The sequence below is a fragment of the Cervus canadensis genome, chromosome 4 (genome assembly GCF_019320065.1).
Source record: "Cervus canadensis isolate Bull #8, Minnesota chromosome 4, ASM1932006v1, whole genome shotgun sequence".
In the NCBI taxonomy this organism is placed as follows: domain Eukaryota; kingdom Metazoa; phylum Chordata; class Mammalia; order Artiodactyla; family Cervidae; genus Cervus; species Cervus canadensis.
The window spans coordinates 30,785,826-30,811,622 of NC_057389.1; the positions used below are offsets into that span (position 1 = coordinate 30,785,826).

General features: G+C 36.0%; 1 protein-coding gene across 1 annotated transcript in view; it reads right to left on the bottom strand.

Moving 5' to 3' along the window:
* TENM2 (teneurin transmembrane protein 2) overlaps positions 1-25,797 on the bottom strand; it is a 1,360,160-nt gene that overhangs the window by 1,246,050 nt on the left and 88,313 nt on the right. Inside the window, exon 2 of the mRNA XM_043464766.1 lies at positions 12,482-12,598. The gene's annotated coding sequence lies outside the window, so the exon portion shown is untranslated. The remainder of the gene's footprint in view (positions 1-12,481; positions 12,599-25,797) is intronic.

Consider the following 25,797-nt stretch of genomic DNA (forward strand, 5'->3'; position numbering starts at 1 on the left):
TACTAGGTCATACAGTAGAAACCAGCACAACATTGTAAGGCAACTATATTTCAATAAAAAATCAATTTAAAAAAGTCCTGAATGGGTCCTTTAAGGAAATTGAATGGTTAGCGATATTTCTTTTCTGAAGCCCCTGTAGTCAAATATTTATCTCAGGAGGGACATCTGCATGCACACTGGGGCTCTTGAATCAATTTAATACCATAATTTGTGGTACCTGAAAAGAGTGGGTCTCCAAAACACTTCTACAGTGAGGCTGGTGACCTCACTAAAGCTCACATATCTGCTACATTTCAATTAATTCACTTATTCTGTCTATGCCAATCCCATCAAAGTTTTTAGATGTACTCACACAAATGTAAAATGAACTCAGTAAAGGACACTCACTCATTCATTCAGAAACTTATTTAGTGAGTACTGAAAATGTCCCAAGCAATTGGTTAAGCTTTTAAGATTTAGTAATAAGGAAGCCAGAAGTTAGTTTCCTAAGGTGGAAAGCCTGAATCATATTGGTTATTCCAAAATGGCTTCCTGAATGTAAAGTACAAAAGAAGTGGCTACTAATAGCCCTGGCCTGAATGCTGTGGTTTAGAACGGAAGTTCACCAACAATTGTCTATAGATCAGTGCCCCTCCCTGACCCACAGTTTGTCACTTCATGGTGAAATGAGAAAAAGGAATGCTTCCTCAACCTTATATTCCATGAATTCTCTCCATAAACCTTCTGTTCTGTGGTACAGTGGTACCACTGTAGAGTTTGCTCACTCCATTTTTTTTTTTGCTTTTGTTTTTTTTGACAGCTCCTTTTTTAATTTTTAAAATTTATTTATTTGGCTGTGCTGGGTCTCAGTTGCAGCATGGGACCTTTAGTTGTGGCATGTGGGATCTAGTTCCCTGACCAAGGATCAAACTCAGGTCCCCTGAATTGGGAACATGGAGTCTTCACCACTGGACCACCAAGGAAGCCCCTTGCCAGCTTCTTATACTGCAATATTTCCCAACCATATTTCCATCACTACCTTCCCAATGACTACCCTCTCATACCATAGGCATTATTTCTTACCATTTTTACTTATCTTGAATAAGTACTTATGATTTTTTGTTTTTTAAATACGTGTTTTAAAAGTTAATAATAATAGACTTAAACATAAAACCAGAATTATTTCCTATGAATAGAAGGTAGGTGTAAAAATAAATTTAATTTTTAAAACACTCCTAATTTCAAACTAGATATAATTAGCTATGAAAACTCTGAATATAAGCCTGTCATCTTTTTTCCTAAAATAGGGAAAAGAAAAAGTTTAAGGGAATTGTTAAAATCATAGTAGATATAAACTGAAATGCTCTCCCTGAAGTAATGGATATATCAAAGCAATTTGAAATGGGAATAACTTCCTCATTGTTCCGCTTCCCTGTTTCACTGTCTCAGTAATCATTTAAATGTCCCATACCACCAGTGATGCTCATTTTGCTTTTTTGGCATTAATAATAATGTTATAATAATAATAATAAAATAATTATGCTGTTGCTACTATTAATGATAGTAGTAATAACAATAATTAAAATAAAAAACAACAAAAATTAAAGTTGTTCCTACCAGCCCAGCTCTGTTTTAAACACCTTTACACAGAATAACTAACTGACCCTTCCTAACAGCCCACGAGGGAAACACTTTTACACATGAAAACCTGCAGCCCTAGAGTTTAGTAACATGCTCAAGCTCATAGGCTTGTCAAGTTGAAGGGCAGTTACTGATCAAATTTCAGCTCTAAGTCAGATAGACCTTGTGTTTGCCCTCATCATTTACTTGGCAACCCTGGGCAAGCCACTTTGATGTCACTCTGCAGAATAAACGGAAACTTTCAGTTCAGTTGCTCAGTTGTGTTCAACTCTTTGCAACCCCATGGACTGCAGAGGTTGACAATTAAACTATATTTTTCTACCATTACTTAGATTGGAATTCACCTTCTTAGTTTCTGCTGACATGACTTTTCTCATTTCATATAATTCTTGTCCTTTAAGTTGTTGTGCTTTTTTTTTTTTTTTAATAATGTAGGCCCTTTTTAAAGTCTTTATTGTATTTGTTACAATATTGCTTCTGCTTTATGTTTTGGCTTTTTGGCCACAAGTCACCTGGATCTTAGCTCCCCAACCAAGGATCGAACCCGTACCCTCTGCACTAGAAGGTGAGGTCTTATCTACTGGATCACCAGAGAAGTCCTTTTAATTGAAAAAATGAATTCACTAAATGTTTTGTGTGTGTATCCTAAGAGAGTATAGTATATTAAATGTGGTAAAAAGAAGTTTGTCTTTTTTTTTTTTTTTTGCTTTCTAAAAGGTTCAGTTACATCAGAAGTATATGTTAGTGCTTCAAAAGAATGAAAGAAGTGATATGAAATTCAGAGGAAAGAGTTATCCTTGTAGTTATCATCGTCGGCAGACGCGTAAGGAAAGCACCAGAGAGTGGATGGCACAGAATGAGCCGTGAATAATGGCTGGGGTTTTGATAAGCGCACTGTAGAATAATAACAAGGGCTGCTTATTGAGGGCCTATTACATACCAACTACAGCGCTAGACGTTCACTACAGCCACTTCAAAACATTTACCTCAACCTTATCCAGGAGTTGATGTCATCTCACTTTACAAATGAAGAAAGTGAGACTTAGATATTAAACCTTAGATACTAACCTTCTCAAGGTTAAATAGTTGACATGTGACAGAAGGGTTCAAATACCACTCTCTTCTTCCTCTTTCTCCTCCTTTTTATTGACTTCTTATGGCTGCTTTTGCATTATGAGCTTTCAGGTTTTATTTGAGCAATTCCTTTTCTACACAGGGTTTGGAACTGAGGGAGCTGGACTCAGTCTGACTTAAAAACCAGACTGGGTCTGGCTAAAGTCAGACTGGGTTCAGGGTGAGGCTTCTGGTGAATAAAATTTTGTTTTCTTTAAACTTATTTTGCATTGGGGTTGGGGGAGAATGGGTATATGTGTACGTATGACTGAGTCCCTTTGCTGTTCGCCTGGAACTATCACAACACTGTTAACTGACTACACTTCAATAAAATTTTGTTTTAAGGCTGAACAAGCAGGTTAATTTACCAAAGATACTCTTGAAAGACAGTGACTACAACAGTGAACTTTCAACCATTTTTGCTAAGTTTATCTACTTATGAGGCACCCAAGAGGAAAAGGGGTCTTGGGCAGACATCACTAAAAGGGTAGAAAGAAAATTATTATTCCCTCCTCTATAGTTTCTGATGACCAGGATAAGACCTACTGGGACACCACACTCATTCTAGAACATAGATGGGCTTCTGGGGAAGCTGACAAGAAGAAGCTGGCAAAGGGTGAGAATTCTTTCCAAGGTCAGCTCTCCGAGACCTCTGTCGTGGGTGTCTGGTCAAGAGAGGAAGGTAAAATTTCATGTAGTTTCTTCCTTTCCAAGATTAGGTTATCAGGAAAAAACAAACAAACAAACAACAACAACAACAACAAAAAACACATTGATTATTGATCCCATCTGTTCTAAGGATACCTATTGGTTTTTGTTTGTTTCATTTTGTGTCCAGAGAACTTGACTTGGCAATGGGCAGTTTGGGAGCCCCTCAAATATGGCCAGAGAGAAATGTGGGCTGCACTCTGTCTGTGGCTAGGGTTCTACTGAATGTTGCCAGCTCTCAGAGGAATTATGAGGTTCTCTTCCTAATAGCCATCTTCTAGAGTAACTCTGGATCTTGGCATCTTCTTTGGGGACTCCTCTTGTGTTCATGTGTGTGTACATGCTCAGTCGTGTCTGATTCCTGTGACTCCATGGACAGATATAGTCTGCAAGGCTTCTCTGTCCAAGGGATTTCCCAGGCAAGAGTACTGGAGTGGTTTGCCATTTCCTTCTCAGGGCATCTTCTTGGCCCAAGGGTTGAACCTCCATCTCTTGTGTCTCCTGCATTGACCCGAGGGTTCTTTACCACTAGAGTCACCTAGGGGGTTGGTCAGTACTGCCAGGCATATTTACTGTTTGTCCTGGCTGAAACCTGATAAGATATTCAGAAGGATTTTTTTGTTTTGTTTTTTTTGGTAAGTGGCCTTATGGTTAGAAGTTGGCTAAATTGGAAATTGATATTCAGAGCCATATAGGAACTTTCCTTTCAGGCCTTCTTCCCAAAGCTAAAATGAAACAATGTATCCACAGGGAAAGAAAAGCATTCTAAAGCCATTGTGGAAGAATTTGCTCAAACATTCCAAGGACACCTAGTTCTAAATCTAGAACATAGGAATCTTTTGATATTCATCTTAGTTGAGGATCTTCTTCCTGATATAAAGAAGCAAACTGAGGATAACGTTGTTGGATGGCTAGGTCAGTTTCTGGATACCATCCAGGTTACAACCCAACTCTATGAGAAACTAAAAACAGTTTTATTTGTATTTGTCTTATAAATCTACTCTTTTTAGAACAGAAATGTGACTATAGAAAAGATTCAAAGCCCAATGATCCTTTTTACCAATCCCCAAACCTCCCCCATTCTTCTGGAAGGTTTACAGATATTGTTAAAAATCTGGATTTAGGAAACAAAATCCGTTTTCTCAGAAACTTGAAACCTTTCTCTGTGCCTTTGAGACATAAATGTTCTGCCTGATCTTCTCTAGGAACCCAGAGCCATCTCTTGAAATGCAAACTTCAAGAAGGTAATTCTTATCAGAAAAAAAAAAAAAGGAAGACGCTATTTGGAAATTGTTGTTGTTTAGTCACCCAGTCAATCTTCTGACTCTTTGTGACCCCACAGACTGTATCATGCCAGACCTCCCTGTCCCTCACCATCTCCCAAAGTTTGCCCAAGTTTATGTCCATTGCCATCAGTGATGCCATGCAGTCACCTCATCCTTTGATGCCTTCTTCTCCTCTGCTCTCATTCTTTCCCAACATCAGGGAGTTTTCCAATGAGGAAATTCTTTAAAAGTCTTTCCCATAAATATTGGTAAAAGCCATAGCCACCTGAGTAGATAACTTACTCTACATGCCACAAACATAATTTGGATTCAACTGTTCTTTTACAAGCTAATAAGTTTTGCATTAGTATAACTGTCTCATGGCTAAAATTTTAAAACAAAAGCTGTAAGATCTGTGATTTTGTAAGTTTATATGCATCCACATATGTATGTTATGGGCTTCCCAGGTGGTTCTAGTGGTAAGGAACCCACCTGCCAGTGCAGGAGACAGAAGAGATGACAATTCAATCCCTGGGTCAGAAAGATCCCCTGGAGCAGGTCATGGCAACCCACTCAAGTATTCTTGCCTGGAGAATCCCATGGAGAGAAGAGCCTGGCGGGCTATAGTCCACAGGGTCACAAAGAGTCGGAAATGACTGAAGCAACTTAGCACATGTATGTTATGGATCTGTGATTTTTTTCTACCTTCGGATGATATTGCCAAACTTAATTTGTAAATATTTCTATTTAATGTCTCAAAGACAAACAATTGTTTATAAAATCAAGTATACTCTGAGAAATATAATAGACTCTAACTAAAATGTTTTTCAAGTTTATATGATCTAGGATAATCATCAGTAATTAAAGCTAGCTTAAGTTTGTTGGTTTGTTTGAAACAGGCATGTATTTAGTGTTATCAACATGAAACATACTACTTTTATTTACCTTGATTTACTAACATTCAAATAAGATTATGTTATTTCTGTAATAGAATTTATTAGCAGAAAGATAAGATGATGGTCGCTGTTGAATACCTCATGAAATTTTCATGAGTAATCTGAACATAATTGCTAAGAATAAGTAAATTAAGTGGATGTAAGTAAGATAAAAGTTTATAAATGAACTTTCAACAATAATTGTGCTTTATGGCATGTCAACTTATAAACGTTTCCAAAATATTTTTGGTCACTTGAAATCTTAATGCTATACAGATCTTCCTGTCTTAAGATGGGGCAATGTTCCAACAAACCCATTGAAAGTTGAATATATGAATTAAAAATGCATTTAATACCCTAACCTTCCAAACAACATAGTTTAGCTTAGCCTATCCTAAATGTGTTCAGAACACTTGCCTATAAGTGGGTGAAATCATCTAACACAAAGCTTATTTTATAATAAAGAGTTGAATATCTCATGTAATTTATTGAATAACATACTGAAAGTGAAAAATAAACAGTTGTGTGGGTACAAAATGGTTGTGGGCGTATTGGCTGTTGACCCTCACGACTGCATGGCTGACTGGGGACTGGGGGCTATGGTTCACTGCTACCGCTCAGCAACATGAGAAAGTATAGTACCACATATGCTAGCCTGAACAAAAGATCAAAATTCAAAATTTGACATATGGTTTCTTCTGAAAGTGAATCTCTTTTGCACTGTCATAAAGTTGAAAAATCTTAAACCACCATAAGTCAAGAACTGTCTGTTCTGAGAGAAGGCAAATAAATGATGACTATTCATCGAATATCCAGATCGTTTCCAAATAAAACAAAATACTGAAACATTAATTATTGAATATTGGGTTATCCCCTTTTGGCTTCTTTTTATAGAGAAACTACAGACATTTGCCACTCAAAAATCAAGACTCCTGGCACAGAGCAGTAAAAACCATGGACCACCTGATGTCCACGTTCCCAGATAAAACGGAACAAGGCAAGTGCCTTGTGGTATCAGTGCTCAAAAGGTCTTTTCCGTCGGCTCCTTAGTGCTGCATGTTGACATTTTTATACATTTTGTTGGTGATTCTGCTATTTTAAATGACTCCTAAGCATTGCAGTATAGCGTTATCTAGTGATTTTAAGTACAAAAAGACTGTGAAGTGCCTTATAGAGAAAATACATGCGCTAGATAAGCTTTGTTCAGGGGAGAGTTATGGTGCTGTCGTCTGTGAGTTCCCTGTTAACAATCAACGATATATATTAAGTAAGAAGTCTTTAAACAGAAACACACATAAAACAAGTTTACATATCGATCTGTTGATTGGTTGATAAAAATGTTGCAACCACAGGGTTGCACTGACTTAATACTTTATTCCCCCTAGGAGCAGTGGTTTACCATTTACTAATTCAGTGTTTTAGGCAATTTTATAGAACATGACTACCACAGATAAGGAGAATCAAATGTATTTATTTATTTTCCCTCTGCTATTGATACTTAATTCTTTGTATGACTATGACCCTACATTCGTACATTCCTTATTAAGATGCCTACTTTCGTTACCTATTTTCTGTGGACCTGGGTATGATACACATGAACAACACACACACACAAATAACCATTTAAAGACCTTAACTATAATCGTTTGACTTATTTACAACTTATATGTATATGATGGTATTTCAGTTCAGTTCAGTTCAGTTGCTCAGTCGTGTCTGACTCTTTGCAACCCCATGAATCACAGCATGCCAGGCCTCCCTGTCCATCACCAAATCCCGGAGTTTACTCAAACCCATGTCCATTGAGTTGGTGATGCCATCCAGCCATCTCATCCTCTGTCGTCCCCTTCTCCTCCTGCCCCCAATCCCTCCCAGCATCAGGGTCTTTTCCAATGACTCAACTCTTCGCATGAGGTGGCCAAAGTACTGGAGTTTCAGCTTCAGCATCAGTCCTTCCAATGAACACCCAGGACTGAGCTCCTTTAGGATGGACTGGTTGGATCTCCTTGCAGTCCAAGGGACTCTCAAGAGTCTTCTCCAACACCATAGTTCAAAAGCATCACTATTTCGGTGCTCAGCTTTCCTCACAGTCCAACTCTCACATCCATACATGACCACTGGAAAAACCATAGCCTTGACTAGACAGATCTTTGTTCACAAAGTAATGTCTCTGCTTTTTAATATGCTGTCTAGGTTGGTCATAACTTTCCTTCCAAGGAGTAAGCGTCTTTTAATTTCATGGCTGCAATCACCATCTGCAGTGATTCTGGAGCTCCAAAAAATAAAGTCTGACACTGTTTCCACTGTCTCCCCATCTATTTCCCATGAAGTGATGGGACCAGATGCCATGATCTTAGTTTTCTGAATGTTGAGCTTTAAGCCAACTTTTTCACTCTCCTCTTCCACTGTCATGATGGTATTTAATTAATATTAAACTAAAATTTTAACAACATATAGTTATGTTTTAGTTTTTCAGTTAAATTGGATTCATTTATTTTTCTTTATTTCTTAAACACCTATTAAAATGCTTGGTTTTACCCAAATCCTGTTCTATTTGTTTATCTTGTTTTACATAGTTCCAATGATATAATAAACATCTATAGAATACTTTTCTTCTTTTTAAAACTGTTTTGTAATAGAAAGCAAAGTTATTCAAAGGCATTTCATCTTAATGTACCAAATGAGTTACTTAAAAGTTTAAATAGCATTTTAAAATTTCCTTGGTTCATGTTATAAGCATCTCTTTGATACATATTGATATATTCATGGACTGGAAACTGAAATCTGCATCCAGTGACAGTTGGCAAAAGTGCTAAGTACACCAGTCCCATTTCAGCATTAAAAATTAAGTGACAAGAGCAGGAATTTAAACAAAATAATCCATAATTTAGAAAGTTATACAATTAATTAACTAGATCATAGCTTATCAGATCATATTCTTTACAGTAAAACTTAGTTTTCTCTATAATAATCCCATATTCTGGTCAAAAAATGTTCAGTTAGTGGATTGGTGTCTGGAGTAATGGATTAGACCCCAAAACTTGGTTCCCTTAAGCAAAATATTTAACCTCTTGGGACCTCAGATTTTAGGATTAATTAAGATTTTGTTTTCATGTTCAATAAAAGAATTTATGTTAAAGAGAATACACTTTTAAATATGGTACATGTTATGCATTTAATAACTTCCTTTCTACTTTTTATCTACTCATAATTACTATATTAAAACACCATAAACATTATATATTAGTTCTGGTTATATAAGTCCTATGTTATTCTTAAATTTTCAAGAAAATATTTTGTGAAATATGTAATATTGCATGTCTGTATGCGAGAGAATGTGAAATATTTAAAGAAAACCTGTTGTAAATCTCACAATGTTAAGAAGGAACTCAAGCATGTAATGTAGGGGGGAAAAAGTCTCAAAATGCACTTATCTTAAAGGTTAGATGTTGAGTATTAAAGGGTGTTTTTCTGCTGGCAAGAAAGGAAAAGGAAAAGGCAAAAAAAGAGCTCAGTGTAATATTTTCAAAATGGTGCTAATAATTTCAGTTCTTGCATAGAAGTCTATATGAAACTAGAGAGAAAAATGTGCTAATCTTAATTTTTAAAGAGATTTGGTCACTTATATATTCAGTACATACTGATTATTGTAAACTATTTAAATGGGAAAGAAAGTGGAAAATGTCACTTCCCTTCTACTGATGGGGAATTAAATCCACACATCACCCACTGCAGGATGTGTAGCTGAAAACACAGCCTTCACATAGGTCTGTTGATTTTCCCAAAATTTCTACCTAAAGTAGGTTTTCATTCCAATAACATCAGAAATCGAGAAACATTGGTTCTGTTTAGCCCTTATCTAAGGCAATCTTTCAAAGTATCACATTTTTTTTTCTATAATTTTAAAGTTGCTTCCTCTTCCATTTTCTTTCTTTCTTTTTTTTAAGTGAAAAATAGCCAAAAGTCATATTTTTAGTGATGACAAAATCACATCTTGCATTTCATCCTAGTCTGGTTGAAAGGAGATATGACTATCCTAGAACTATGAGAACCTCCACTTAAATCCCATGCTTTTTATGAATCCACCGTGGAGTAAAAACCATGTTATACACTACCAGTGAAGCAAAAGGAGCCACACAGAAACCTTTACGGCAGATCCCTGGCCAGTAAAGCTGTATATTTTATACTGCTTCTTAGGAGCAAAAAGAGTAGCATTTAAAACTTCAGGTATAAGCCAGAGGGGAGAAAAAAAAGAACATTGGTGGTCTAGGAGGAAAGTGAACACCTGGGGAAACACCAGCCTGTATTTATAAAGCCTCCTGTTGCCTGGGAAAGCTACTCTCACCCATTCTATTAGGGCTACAAATGACCCTGAATGAACAGCAGAGGGCAGAGCCTTGCAGAGTCCTTTTCCAAGTAGGTAGGTATTAGTACTTGAGAACAGGTTTAATAGAATATAAAATATGATGCTAGAGAATTACCGTGAAGAACTTTTTCTCAAAGTTAATATTAATAGTCTGGCCTCATTGAGGGACTGACTATTCAGTCAAAGTTAAAGACATTTTTGGTTGCAGTAGTCAATTATCAAAGTACTACCCTAACTAAATAATGGCAAAATCAAATGAGAACATTGAGAAAAATGTAATGGTATTTCAGGTCAGCACACTAGGCAGACCACTGAGATTTGGAGACTTGCTTTCATTATCAAGGGAGTTCCTAAGACCATGCCGGCATTTCTCCTGCTTCCCCCATTTACAGGCTACTTCTCATTATCCTCTGCTGTTTCCCTGAACATGATGTACCAAAGATCCATTTTCTCCAGAAATCTTAATCAAAAGATTAGATGATAAGGTTGGGAGGGTGAGCAAGAGAGAAACAGGGGACAACTGTTGGCTTGAACAAGGTTAAGAAGATTCTCTAAGAATCCTAAACACAGGCTTCATCCTCCTAGGTCCTGTCCCACCAAACTTACCCCTCTAACTCTGCAGTGTTCTCATCCATTACTTGTTCTAGGAGACGGTGGATGAGCTAGCATAGGATATACCAGAGTCTTAGGTCTGTGTCACCACAAGCCCTCCTATTTCTTCCAAAACAGACAACTCTGCATTTATAATGGATTTCTGCCACTTGGTGATTTTTCCTTAAGAACAGAAACAAAGATGGACCCAAGCTTCCAAGACAGAAAATGGAATCAGGAAATGATTCTGGTCTAGGATGGTATCTGATCTGTGGGGAAGTAACCATGAAGTCAGAGTTATATTCTAACAAAATCAAGTTTCCTTGTACAACCCAGTTTGGATCCTACCTCCAAAGACACTAGGAACAAGGATGCTTCAGAGAAGCTTAAGGTGTACTGAAATTTATTAAATTGGATGCCTTTCTCAGAATCAAAGCACAATAAAATCCAAAAAGAAACCCTTAATATTCTAACAGAAGATTCTCCCCATCAGACTACACACCCAAGAAAACATATGAGGATGGTGAGAAAACATGGAAAACCTGCAGTAGCATAAAGGTCTATTTCAAGCCAGCTGCTTGGACTTTAGTTTCTTTGCCAGCAAAATGGAGTTAGAACTGCTGATGACACTCATTTACCCCTGAATATGTTGTTCAACTACCAGGGTAAGTACCTTATTGTATCATCTACTTTAATTGTTACTACAGCCTCATGAGATTTCCATTTAGGTGTTTTATGTTATCTGCTCCATAAGTATGTTCTAAATTGACTGTTTGAACTAAGGCTGTCTGATGGCTGTATTTCAAATGACTCCTTCAAGAGGACATACCCATCATTACCCTCCCTTATTCCCATACCCACTCCCTTAGCCACATAAAACCTATTCTTTACTCACTGCCTCATTTTCACTGAAAAATTTCTACAGGCAATAAAGAAAAACAAAAAAGGATTTAATCCAGATACCTCTTACCCATCGAATCATTTATGAGTCTCTACTGGACCTCCTCTCACACCTTGTTCTTAAACACAAAGTTTCTATACATATTCAAATCACTGAAATTAATCTGCAAACTGATGCTTTAGCTAAGTCAGATGCCCCATCTCCAAGTCAGAATTGCACAATGTATTGATTGTTCCGAGAACCCTTTAATTGCCCCACCCAAAGGTAAACCATCTTGGTACAAGGATTTAACTTGTGAAAATATAAAAGCAAGACTGAAAACAGCAAAACGTTATAGAAAAATGGATGTAGGAAACCCCAAGAAAGCCTGAGGAAGACATTTGATATATGATGCTGGATGCTGTAGAAATATATTGGGAATGTCAGTTCAGGGACAATAAAAGCAGAAGAAAGATTTTCCAGCTCCCTTTTCTCTTTCTGCCTACACAGATTAACAATATTAAACAGTTCTGATAAAGGGGGCCAGGTTTTTCCATCCAAAAGGTCTTTATACATGAGAATGTGATGCTATGTGGGCCAGCTAATCACAACCACCAACTTTTGTTTCCAAGTGTACATAGTGAATACCAAAAATGTGATGGCCAAATTATTCTTAGAGGTCAGGGAATGAAAATTTGAGAGCTGGGGAGAGGTCCATTCAGGTAGATAAGAAACAGATGCATGACTGAAGAGTGGTAAAGTCATTTTCTTGGGTTGGGAGGGAGAGAGAATTGCAGATTTCAGAGAGAGAAAACGACAGTACAAATTACTTTTGTCCATAAGGGAAAAAGAAAAAAAGCATAAAAAAAAAAAAAAAAGCCAGCTTTCTTACACAGAACTGGAAAAGCCCTATTTTGCGCTCTATATGAAAGCACTTTGGTCAACAATGCAAACACAACTTGAGCAGAGCAAAACACAAAATTGTAGCTATGATTCCACTCACCAGAAGGGTGGATCTTCAATATGCAATTCAGTAAGCTCTACAGGAGTGCTCCACAGCAAAGCCAAGTGATGAAGCAAGCCCCAGAATGCTTAGGCAATAAACAGCTGGATGTAACTGCTAAAAAAAAAAAAAAGAAAGAAAGAAAACAGATAAGATTTAAATGAGCACATAAAACAAAAAAAGAATAAAAATTCAAATAAACACCATATATCTTCAAAATATAGGCAGGTTGGAATCGGGAGCTAAATTTGTTTAATTGCACACCTTACCCTTTCAAATATCTTTCAACAGAAGAATGTAAAATATGGTATAAAACATACTAGTTAGTTCACGTATTTTGACTATGGCACACCATTCTCACTAAGATACAATTGCGTACCAATTTGTTATCCTTCAAATGTGATGCTGCTTATAATATAAACACTGAAATGCACAGTATTAGAATGGGAGAACAGTTTAAATGCATCTTTCTAGGAATATACAGCTTTTAAGGCTGCTCTTCACATTTACAAATGATTTGTTCCATCTTAAAATGTACCATTTGCTCATCCATACAATTTAAGCATTATTTTGCCAGCTTTTGCAATCAAATACTTGCTAGTTGGCACCACAGGCAAACAGGAGACAGGAAGTCTCCTGACTCCAACACAACTTGCTTTGGACAAATAAGCTAAGCTTTCCTTAACTAAAAATTAAGGTTCAACAGCACTTATTTCACAGAAATGTTGTGATGATTAAAGATAAAAATCCACCAAAGCACTTAGCTCAGTGCCTTTCACATGGTGTCACTACCATGCTTGTCAGCTGTGATCGTTGTCACAGTTGTTATCACCACGCCAAGGCCACAGGTTCAAAATCATCAAGGGAGATTTTGTGCTCATTTCCTAACAATTAGGAAATACTTTTTAAAATTCACACACATACTCCTGCCCCTTAAAAAAAAAAAAAGTCCACAAATCAACTGAATTTGCAGAAGACATTCGCTGTACATTTAGGTCCCTTCTCTCCTGGCAGTGGAATTGGGGCACTGGCGAAGGTGCAGGGAGATTTCTTAAGTTTGCAAAGGCATCTCACAAATAACCCAAACATGAAAAGAGATCCACAAACAGAGAGAAGCAACAGTTGAAAACCAATGGTTTTAACTTCCCAGCTCTGTTTTAGTCATTCTCATTCAGATCTCTACATGTCAAAAGGAGCACCCTGCCCCACCACCACCACCAATCAGCATTTCCCAGGCAGCCTGGAGAGCAGGAGAGCGGCTGGTCTGGCTGACCCCATCTCCAGTGCTCGGATGTAGCCACAGTTGGGTACCACACTCCTGATCACCCTTCTCCCAAAGGCAAGTGGTATTTTCATACTGATGGCTCTATCTTTCCTAACCGGTCTGAAAAGCCTTCTGACCCTCCACAAAGGCTCCTGGTTGTATGGAATAAATAATGGGTGTTAGCTTTCTGATATTCCAGATAGGAAGAGGGCTTGCCACAGAGAAGAGGAAGGTATAAAATTTAAACCACGACTGACATGTTTGAACTGTCTATCGCTAACAAGTACAAGCTCATACAAGGTTCCTTAGACCCTCTGAGCTTCAATCTACTTATCTGTAAAGTGGAAGCAGGATCAAAACTACGACTTAAAATTGAGAAATAGGGAAACAAAATGTTTCTGGAACACTGTAGGCATACAACAATATTCATCACAGTTTCTACTTTTCTTGCTCTGTTGTTTTATCTTGGTACATTGATTATCTGATTATAAGGAAATGACAGAAGTAGAATTGTCTGATCAAGACTATGTGTCTTTAAAAGACAAATTGACAGGACCAGACAGAATGATAAGACCTTGTGTCAACTTGCTTCAATTTTGTTTGGTTTTATTTTTTTTCAGGTTTTCAACCTGGCAATCAGAGCCCAGCAAAGCAATATGGTTCTTTGATTTCCTCCTTAGAAACTCTGCAGCCTTTATTGTCTTTATATCGCACAACTTTAGCACTTAATTATATCCTACCTTGTAATAATAATTAGGTGTCCTTATAATCAAGTCTGTTTACTCACTTGTGCAGTTCTGATCCTTTAATCTCTCTTGAATATTAGTTTTTAATGCTAATAAGAGCCACAGTTTAACAATTTTATTACTAAATAAAATTGCAAGAATATTTTGAAGATTCACTAATGGGTGGACTCTAAAAATTAATTTTATAATTAGTAATAGTACCAAACCATAAAAGTAAGCCTCAATGGTAGAAATACATGGAGCTTGTCCGTCTTCCCATAGACTAGCTGTCCAGCCTTGGGCACATCACTGACCTCCACCTTTGGACCTGCAGGTAACCCTGTACTTGAGTCAAATATTTGTTTCAGCTAGATCACAAATCTATTTCAAAAATAACTATAAAACAGTTGTTAATTTTAGGCAAGAGATACGTTACTGGTTTTGTTATTTCAGATCATGTTAATTATAAATTTGAAAGCCTATTGCCTGAATGTAAAATAAAAACAAGCATGGTCAGTGTACATATTACATTTGATATAGCACAATGATTAGTAAATCACTAGGCTCTACAGTTAAACTGTTTGTGTTTAGCATATGACAAAAACACAACAGCCATGGACTCCAAGACAAATTTAGAAGGCCTATGTCCTTTAGACTCCTCTGGGTAAAAGAGGGATAATAGCAATATCTAACTAATATGGCTTTTATAAAGATTAAAATGATAATTCACTTATTAACTATACAGAGTAAATGCTAGCTACTATTTTTTTATTAGTGAAGTAGAATTATATAAAATACTGGTTTCTGAAGTATCAAATTTACCCCATATTTTATTATATGCATCATGAGTATATTTGTCAATGGATAAATGGAAATGACTTTTTGATCAGTATATTTCACTTAGCAAATATTTAGAAATAAACATTGCCTGTAAGTATGGGAATATATTTACCAAATGTTGTTATTTATTAGATTTCCATCTACATTGATATGTTAGATAATATACCTATAGATTGCAATTAAACATCTTATTAATTAAATTATAATACAACTGACCCAACCCAAACTTTATATTTTTTCCTAAATATAAGTTTCTTTAGATTTTATATATGGGAATTTATGCAATTACAATTAAATCATATTCAAATTTACTTTTGAATATTCTTTTATAGTACAATTGTAAAAAAGAAGGTACAGCAAAATAAAAACAAAGACATTTAAAGTCATTCTAAAGCATATCAGACAGTGATAATAGCTGCTTACATGTTAGTGAGCACCCTTCCAGACTTCTCTCCTTAAATAAATACACATGGAATATAAAAAAAAAATTGTGCATAAATAGAATTATGCCATCCATCTATTTATTATAACAAGTGCTTTTCTCTAATAGAAATGCATTTTCTAGGTTACTGATGGTAGTTAATCTGGGTCCACTGTTGATTCAATCAAAATATTTTAACTTTTCATTTAATGTATATAGGAAATTTGAGAAATCTAAATACTCTTTTTAAAAGTGTTATAAAATGAGCAACTTAAATTAATTAAATATTGTTGACATTTGGGGAGTAATTTAGGAATGTCTCAATTTGCATCTTTCAGATAGACTTTTCCACCACTAAGCATATCAGAAAAATTAAACAAATACCAGACTACCTATTTTACACAAATGCTATAAAATGAAATGATACAGACAAACCTATAAAAAGCCAGACAACAGGAGTAAAACTTGCAAGATGTTGTTATCTTCATTCAAACTACTAGTTCCCTTAATGGAAATTAAGTTTATAGGCTTAAAAGAAATATGAACAATTTTCCCTTGAGATATGAAGAGAATGATATTACAATGTGAGGAATGGAAGATTAGTAAATGCAAATTAATTGACTTCTTTCTAATGAATAAAAATAATGATTTCATAGACATAAAAATATGAGCATATGAATTTCCTTCCACACGGCAGAAGAAAATGAAATGATGTGTTCAAATGAATGAAATCCAGAATACTCAAGCCGTTTGCACTCTACAATTCATGTAAATATTTAGAAACTGTAGCCTTATTCAAAAAATGAGTTATCTAATCCAAATAGAAGATCTCCCTATTTCTCAATAAGGAAATTTGATAATGAGGAATTTAGACCTACAATGAAATAATTTTATAAGGTATTAAATTATTAATTGATCTGGATATACTAGAACCAGTCAACTAGTACCATTCACTCAATCATTTGACAAATACATAATAGATTATGTATCAGATATTACATCAAGCTTTAGATCTATGCTGTCCAACAGCCACTTATGGCTATTTATTAAAATGTTGTCAGTCTGGGATGACATGTAATGTAAATGGAAAACACATGTGACTTCAGAGATTTAGTATAAAAATGTAAACTAACTCAATAAATTTTTCTATTGGTTACACATTTAAAAGATAACACTGAATATTTTGAGTTAAATAAAATATACTAACATAATTTCACCAGCTTCTTTAAATTACTTTTACTGCGCCTATTGGAACACTAAAAATAACACATGGGGTTTGCATCATACTTCTATTGGACAGTCCTTCCCTAGAGGACAGTAGTTAACAAGGAAATTGGGCCTTTGTGTTCACATGTGCAGTTATTGTTGGGCACTCAGGCTGTTTAAGGACCTGTGTCAGACACAGAGGAAAAGGTGCATTACAGTGTGAGATGCAAGCCGTGCCCTGAAATCCTGCCATTGAGTCATATGCATCAGAAAGACACATCAAAAGTCACATAAATAGCAAAGCTATTAAATGTGAATAACCTAAAACATAACACTGCTTTGTATAAAGAAGTCTCTAATACGGTCATAATGCATCTTGCTTCTATTATCATGAGGGGGTTGTTAGGCCACTCTGTAGTGCTGGGAGTGGGTGAGATCATATTTTATTTGCTTTTAATGGCAAATTTGTACAGTGGAGTAAGAGAGAGGCCTCATCACAAATGCTATTTGAAATTCATTGATATCCCCAAGCTAGCTAAGTTGGATCTGAAGAGGAGAGAGCCCAAGAAAATATTTCAAAACATCCAGAGATCCCTGAAGCCTCCCTAGGGACCTTAAGGTTGTGGCAAAGAGATGACAGAATTACCAAGTATATGTTAGAGGTTAATTAACAAAGCACAGTAGCTGGTGGCTCTGACCAATATCACACATAATAACAACATGGTACGCTTAGAATAATATCTATTTTTTTTTTTTATAATGTGCTTTATTCCCTCCCAAACCACTTCTGACCCAAAAAAGTCTCCTTTTCTCCCCATGTGGAATCTTTGAAATGTTCATGCTTTAGGATAACATTTCAGTTAATTTAAATCATCTTCTCTCCCACACAGAGGTTTCCACAATAATCTGTTAAATGCTGGCATAATTTTGCTCAGAACACGTGCTTTCTCTTGTATTGGGTTTGGTGCATATATATTGGTTTGTGCATAGAGATACACCAATCAAATCACAATCAAAACAAAATCATATTTTCAACTCTCAAATGCAGAATCTGTGATCCAAAGCTTCTGCTCACAGGCTTCAATAAAAGGGAAAAAAAATGGACAGAAGTTTGAAAAGATACCCCGTGTAATACCAACTCATTAAGCAATTTTGAAAGGGTCAGATTTTAGTTTGCTTAAGGGTTTTTTGATAGATACATTACTGGAGTTTTATAAAATATTCACTCTCTCCCTGCTCATTTTTTGAATGAATAAATATGAGGCTAATTTTATACAGAATCACTTCAACTTGAACTAATAATTGTGTATTACAGCCTAGAATAATGTTTGTTTCAGAGGGATACATATAAAAGGAACAGCAAAAGAAAAACATTAAATCAGGCACTAATTATAATTAATTCATAGATAGTTGAGGTTCATTTGCCTTTGCTCAAGTATATAAAATAGCATTCTTATGGAGGCCCCGAATACAATCATAAGAGGTCTTGATCATATATAAGAATGTTTTTATTTCTTGAATAGCTTTAGGATGCAATATACTGTGTTTAAAGACAAAGTGGTTCAAGCAGAAACCTGTAGGTCCCTTTGAATCCCTTGATGATGATTTCCTTTACATGAAGGAATGTACATGGGTCCTTCATAGAAATTTTGAAATCTTTAAGAAAAAATAAAAACTTGACAGAAGACATTGCTTAAAATTGATTTGTGCTGAAACATTCTAAAGCATTAGATTTGCACTGAAACATAAAAATAGATACATAAAATTATCCTCATTTATTTTTAAACAAGGATAGATGGACAACTAACCCATGAAATAAGAATGTTTTTGAAATCAGAAAAAGAGTTTGACCTTCATGAATGGTAGCCATCTCTTTTTAATGGATGTCCCAGATCACTCAGGTGGTTTCGCTAGAAAGTAATCAACAGACAGAACTCTTGTCCTAGAGCAAACTATGTAATCTGTTAATCTGATCCCCTCAACTATCTCCCATAACACCCTCAATGGGTTACCTAGTTGTTCATCATATTAATTTCCTGACATGGAGACAGCTAAACATCTTTCCTGCTCACGCAGGGCCCTGCATTCTCCCTACCCAGGAAGGGTTATTCAAGTGAGCAAGGAACAAGTTATCAAGTGAGCCAACCACCTAACACTTAACATCAACACACAGTCATCCTTGGTGAGAGCCTGACCCAGAATACAAAATATCTATGAAATACAAATAGCCACAGCATTCCACCAAATGCTGTAAAACTACAAAAGAAGCTGAAGGAAAAAGCTTAGGACATTCCCTATAAGGGATTTGGTTTCCAAATACATGAATACTGACCAGGGCTGGTCTATAATGATATTTCACAGAAAAGACAGAGGAAGAAATTCTTCACAAAAATTAACAGAATCGATGCAGCTAGCCAGTCTGTGAACAAAAACTCCTGAAGCATCTTTAAATTTGTTTCAATTGCACTCAGTTTGAAATGATCAATTTACTAAAAATCATAATCAATTCATATCTTTCCATTAAGAATAGCTTCCAATGGACTTCTAGTTATCAACACATTATCAGCCATCACTATGCTTTATTTATACTTTGCTGAAAATAATGAAATTGTATTTTTTTTAAAGTAATTCCTGTTTTTCTCTCTTTCAGTCACACTACTCACACATGGGTATACACAACACACATACACACACATAAAGATATTTTCTCACACACATACATACACATCAACTCACTATAGGCCTTTACAATTGGAAGGGATTTACTCTGTGTTCAGTATTTCAGAATAAGAGAGGGAAAAGGGGGTAGAGAAATGTGGAAATGAGATATCTTTGCAATATTTGAAAATTTAAAATCCCATATTTCAAATGTCACATAGATATAATTATACTTTAAGATTGTCTAAAAGTACAATCACCAAACAGATGAAGCTGTTAGAATATTAAAATGTTGTGTTCTAAATTTTTTAATACAAATAATACCTATTTTAATCACACTGCTCTCAGATCTAAAAGCATCAATGAAAATGAAGGATATCCAGTTGCCACTAATTTCAGAGCTAAAACATTGTATAAGGTGCTAGTGGAAACAACACCACTCTTCCAGAAGAAGAAATAAAAATGAACTGCTTATTTAAAATTTTCATCTCACCAACATGAACTGTACCCTTTAAAAAATAAATTCTCCAAAAAGAATAAATAGAACCACATCCCAAACAAGAAATCAGCAGGATTACTATATTAAAATATATGTATTCCCAAAAGTCATCATATTAAGTAGCAAATAAATGCCTTCATCTCTTTGGCTCCCCTCCCCCTAATTAATTAAAGATTGGCGCAATCTAAGAAATAAATTTATTTTCAATTAAAATAAGAAGCGCGTATGTCATGATAATTTTTTTGTTACTATTTCTAATGTGCAAAACAAAGGTTTGCTGTTAGCATTGAACACAGTCATCAAAACAAATCCTTTAATTTTTCAGTAACTGTAAGGAGGCTTGAAGAGTTGTTCTCCTAGCAAGGTGCTACCTCAATGGTTAATCCTATTAAGAACTGAGCCGTGCACTGCCACTAAATCCTCTGGCGAATTTGAGGAATCAAAGGCTTACTACTGCACACTTAGAAGGCAACGACTTTTGTAAAGGGCTCTATTATATGAGGAACAAAAGAATACCACTTGTGTACTTAAATATCATCTGCTTTTCCATCCAAAATACTCCATTTTTAAGTAAAGATATGTGATTTAAATGTATTTAGAGTTTAGCTTTTGGCACCACTCTCGTTTCTGAGGAGAAGTGCCATCTGTGGGCCCCATGGCTCACACGTAATGATATGCTTACAAGCTGCTTCCCTTTTCTGCACAATGTACCCTTTTCACTTTAACATACATTTTCCATAAATTTTTGAATAACAAATTGGGCTGTGGAAGTTTGTTGAAACGGGACAAGGGAAATGCCTGTAGGCTAGAAAGCGGCTATTTTACTGAAGAAGTGGTGCAGTGGAAAACAGCCACCCCATCTGCCCCCTCCCCACACCGTCCCCACACCTATCTTGAGCTGTGACGCTTTAAAACTGCAAAAGGAAACTTCTCCCATCAATAGATTAGGCCTGTACATTAACTTGGGCAGAGAGCCCACATGCCTGCCATCCATTACACCTGCTGGGTGACAAACAGATGAGAGTCATCATGCAGACTCCCAACGTTTGATCTCCTGAATCGCCAGATGTCCCCCATTTACATTCAAACATAACCACAGTCATTAATGCAACTCGCCCGGCTGGCACTTAATAGGGGGAAAAAGTTGAATTCTAATCTCAAATCCTAACTATCCAAAGCTTTCAGTATGTAAAGATCGACACTATTAAATATGCTTCAGTGTGTGGAATTTTCTGGCTATTATAATAACTATACGGTGGGGGCAGGCGGGGCTGGGACAGACAGGCAGATTTTGCACATATTTCGAAACAGAAGACCTGTATCTTGCCCTTTTTGGCTTCAGAATTTTGAACTTAAACAATAAAATTTACCTTTATCTGCTATATTCTTAAACACAATAAAGATTATCTTGACTGTTGCCTCCAATTCAAATACACCACTTACTAGAAAAAACAAAAGTCAAGGAAGCTTTGGAAAATAAATCTTTGTTTCTCCCCTGTCTCCCTCCCTAAGTCTGACAGCACTCACAAAACTGCTTACCAATTAGACCCAACTAGAGAACTCAAAAAAATAAGAAAAGAAAAAAAAAAAAACAACCAGATATACAGATACCATTTCAGATCCACTGAATAACAGTCTCTAAAGGTAAGACCCAGGGATTTTAAAATTCTCTTGCTCTTTTGAAATTGACCCTAGACCTTGAGTTTGACAACTCCTGCAAGTATATATTCGGTAACAATTTATGAGAATATGATTTAACAGCTTGACTTTTTGAGGTGTTCCTGCCCATTCTTTCTTTAAAAAAAAATTTTTTTTTTTATTGGAGGATAATCACTTTACAATACTGTGTTGGTTTCTGCCATACATCAACATGAATCAGCCACAGGTATATATATGTCCCCTCCCTCCTGAATCCCTCTCCCATCTCCCTCCCCATCACACCCTTCTTTTATGCAGAAAATATTTAGAGTATCTACTCTGTGCTTGGCACTGGGCACTTGGTATACTTAGAATCTGTAAGACACAAGGTTTTATCTCTGGAGTGTCAATGGATGACTGACTCTAGGGACATAAAGCAGACTGCCTAATATTATAAGGACAGAGATTCCTACACAAGAACTAAAGTGAGTGAAAAAGCCCTGAGCGACTTTCCAGCAATTTACAATGTGTCTATCAATCTGGAGATTTCTAGATTTGGGAAGGAAGAAACCACTAGACTTACAGAAAGATCTCAACATCTGTGCTTAGGGGGGCTCTGAGTGTTTCAAGGAAGCAGGTTGAATTTAAGCACTACAGAGGAAGCTGAAAAGACTGCAGCTTCTTCTTGCATCCTTCCTCTGTTTAGACTTGAATCCATTTAGATTTCCCTTCTACCAGCTTCCTCTCCCTCTGGATTGAAAATCCTTTCTCTCCAGAGAGGCTGTTATTGAGCAGCTATGCTGGAGCCTCTGTCACTCTCCCATACTACTCTGTTCTCTTTTCCTCATTCATTACTGCAATGTGAAATGATTGTGCTCATTAGTTTATCCATCTCTTACCTCCCTACTCAGAGTGTCTGGCATTCCCAGGTAATGCTAGTGGTAAAGAACCCACCTGCCAATGCCGGACATGTATTCAGGCAAGAATACTGGAGTGGGTTGTCATCTTCCCCCTGGGAGAGTCCTCTGGAGCAGAACATGACAGCATACTCCAGTATTCTTGCCTGGATAATTCCATGGACAGAGAAGCCCGGTGGGCTACAGGCTATGGGGTTGCAAAGAGTCAGACATGACTGAGCACACACACACCCTTGCCTGCCCCCCAGGACCTAAAACAACTTTGGCATGAAATGGGTATATAATACATGTTGAATGAATGAATTAATGAATCCAAAATACTTACAATTACTGTTCCCTGATTCCTTCTATCACCTGACTAGATTTTTTTTAAACTTTGTATTCTTGGATTTATAGCATTAAAGAATTTTTCATTTGAAACCCAACCTTATTCTTTTTTTTTTCTGATTCTTTTGGCCAGTTACCTAGCTTTTACTGACTAGGGATGCTGACACTTGGATTCAGTTCAGTAGCAATCCATGTTTATGCAAACCCAGTACATCTTCAACCCATCTCTCATTATAACTTAGAAAGTATCCTAATGCCCCTCAGCAGAGACAGAATTCCAAACCTTATTCAAATCTTACACTAATGAAGATGAACAACAAAAGCCCTAAAAAGAAAAACCCTTGAGGAATTTCTATTTTAAGGTCAAGGCAATAGAGGATGGCAACAGACCATCAACTCAGAATCAGAGGAATTGAACACTGAAATCACTGATTTAAGGTTTTTGGTAATAGTAGCAAAATATTAAATCATCTTAAAATTACTAAGTACTATCAGGCCACTTTTATTTTAGCTTTTTTTTTCCTCCAGTAGCTCAGCACATCCCTGCAATTGGATGGCACCTTCTAATGGAATAGGAACTCAGATTCTATTGACAGTTCCATGACAAGTCATCCTTCACCCACCATTGTCCAGTCTTCTTAGCTGTTCATTATCTTGACTGCTGTACCTACTAGATAATGATACACTCTGCTTCTACCCCTGACTGTAACACATTTTTGCTCCAGGGTTCCTTTTAATTGAAACACACTGCCTGTATTACTGTTTTTGGTGCAGAAGTAAACACATTTAACACAAGAATTCGGTTCGTATTTGCTTCACCGACAGGAGGTGTGTAAAACGTCACCTGCCTCTAGAAAAGGAATTGCATGATTCTTTTGAGATATTAATATTTTTATACCTTTCTTTCACATTCACTGCCATTCATCACTTGTGGGGATGTGATAATCAATGATCTCTGTGAGGAAAAAGTGTTATGGCCATCCTGACCAATTCCCTGTGTGCACTGAGCTCACTTAGGAAGTACTGAGAAATGTTTTCTCAACCCTTAAGCACAAAATTGACTAAAAATGCTTTAACTCTAAAAAATGGGAAAATCTAATAAATTGTGCCTGTTAAGTTAACTGTATTCATTGTAAATCCTGCTGAGTAGCTACAGTGACTAGAAGAGAACAGTCCAACTTCTAGATCAGTGGCAGTGGAACATGGCCAAAATTTTGCTCTGGCCTAACAGACATTTTCAGAATTCGAAATCTTTCTATAAAATCAAGTGAATTATTTCTGCCACTAAAAATATTTCAAAAAAATAAATATATGCATAAGTAGTGTTAGGTTTTATTTCCTTATTGACTAGAATAAAAAGATGGTGTGCTAACATACAAGAGCCAAGCCATATTAAGTACTGTTTCTTATCTCATTCATTGTTTCAATCATACCTATGATCTTAGAGCACTCCTCATTCTTATTTTACAAATGAGAACAACTAAAGCACAGAAATAGTAAACGTATTATCCAAGGACACATCATAGAGCTGGACCTCGATCTAGACTTATCTGATCCCAAAACCCAGGTTCTTTGCCAGTGCTGTGCTATGATGCCTGTTCGCTCATAACTGAATTCTTTGTAATTAAAATATAAAATCGGTTCAATGAAGTTATTTAATGACTGCCATGCATTCTTATATCAAAAGTATACAATTCACATTTCGAAAATATGAAATAGACTCACAAAGTATTAAATTATTCAGACTGTCTTAAAATCTTAATTTGTTAGAATTCCTTTTATTTGTAAAGTGTCACATTACTTACCTTTTCTTATCAGTGTGGAAAACACATATGTATGGCATGATTCTGGTATGTTAGCACACCATCTTCTTATTCTAGTTGATGAGGAAAAAAACCCTAACACTACTTATGCATATATTTATTTTTTGAAATATATTTGCTGGCAGAAATAATTCACATGTTTTTATAGAAAATTTCCAAATTCTGAAAATGGGGAGAGGAAATAGAAGATAGAGAATTTTCTCCCTGTTCCAGGAAGATAGCAATAAATTTAGATTAATAGTACTGTGTGTATATGTGTGTGTGTGACAGGGAGACAGAAAGACACAGTGAGAGAGAGGTACAGATGGTAGGGAATTAATGATTTACCACACTTAGAAGTAAAATAGTTTTTAAAAGTTAACATGCAGAATAATCAGCTGCAAAATTTTCTAAGTTTCAGATCAGTAGACTCATCCTCAGGGATTTTGATTTAGTAAGTGTCTGGTAAGAGTCAGGAATCTGAATTTTTAATAAGCAACAACAGGTGCTCCTACTGTAGTCTGTAACTGTGTTGTCCCATAAGGCAGCCAATAAGTGTTTAAAATGTGGCCAGTCCAAAGTGAAGTGCACTGAATGTAAAAAAATATACACAATGTTTTAAAGACTCAGTAAGAAAGCAACATATATTCATAAAATATCTTGTGAATAATTTTTATTTGCTCCATGTTGATAATATTTTAGATATAAGGTTAATAAAACACATCAGTTAAAATTAATTTTTTACTGAGTTTTAATGGGAGTACTCTGAAAGTTTAAATTACGTATATACTGATAGCTCACATTGGTATGTTAATTGGACATTATATTTCCGTGTGAACTTATATTTGAGGGGAACAAGAATGGTTGACTTTCATTCCAAGATAAAGGAAATAGAAGAATTCTAAACAACAACCAGGACCAAGGTGTGTATAATAAAAACTGTGGTACGCAACATATTTTAGAATTTTCTAAAGAGCTGACAAAAATATACCAAAATTTTGTTGTTTAGCTGCTAAGTC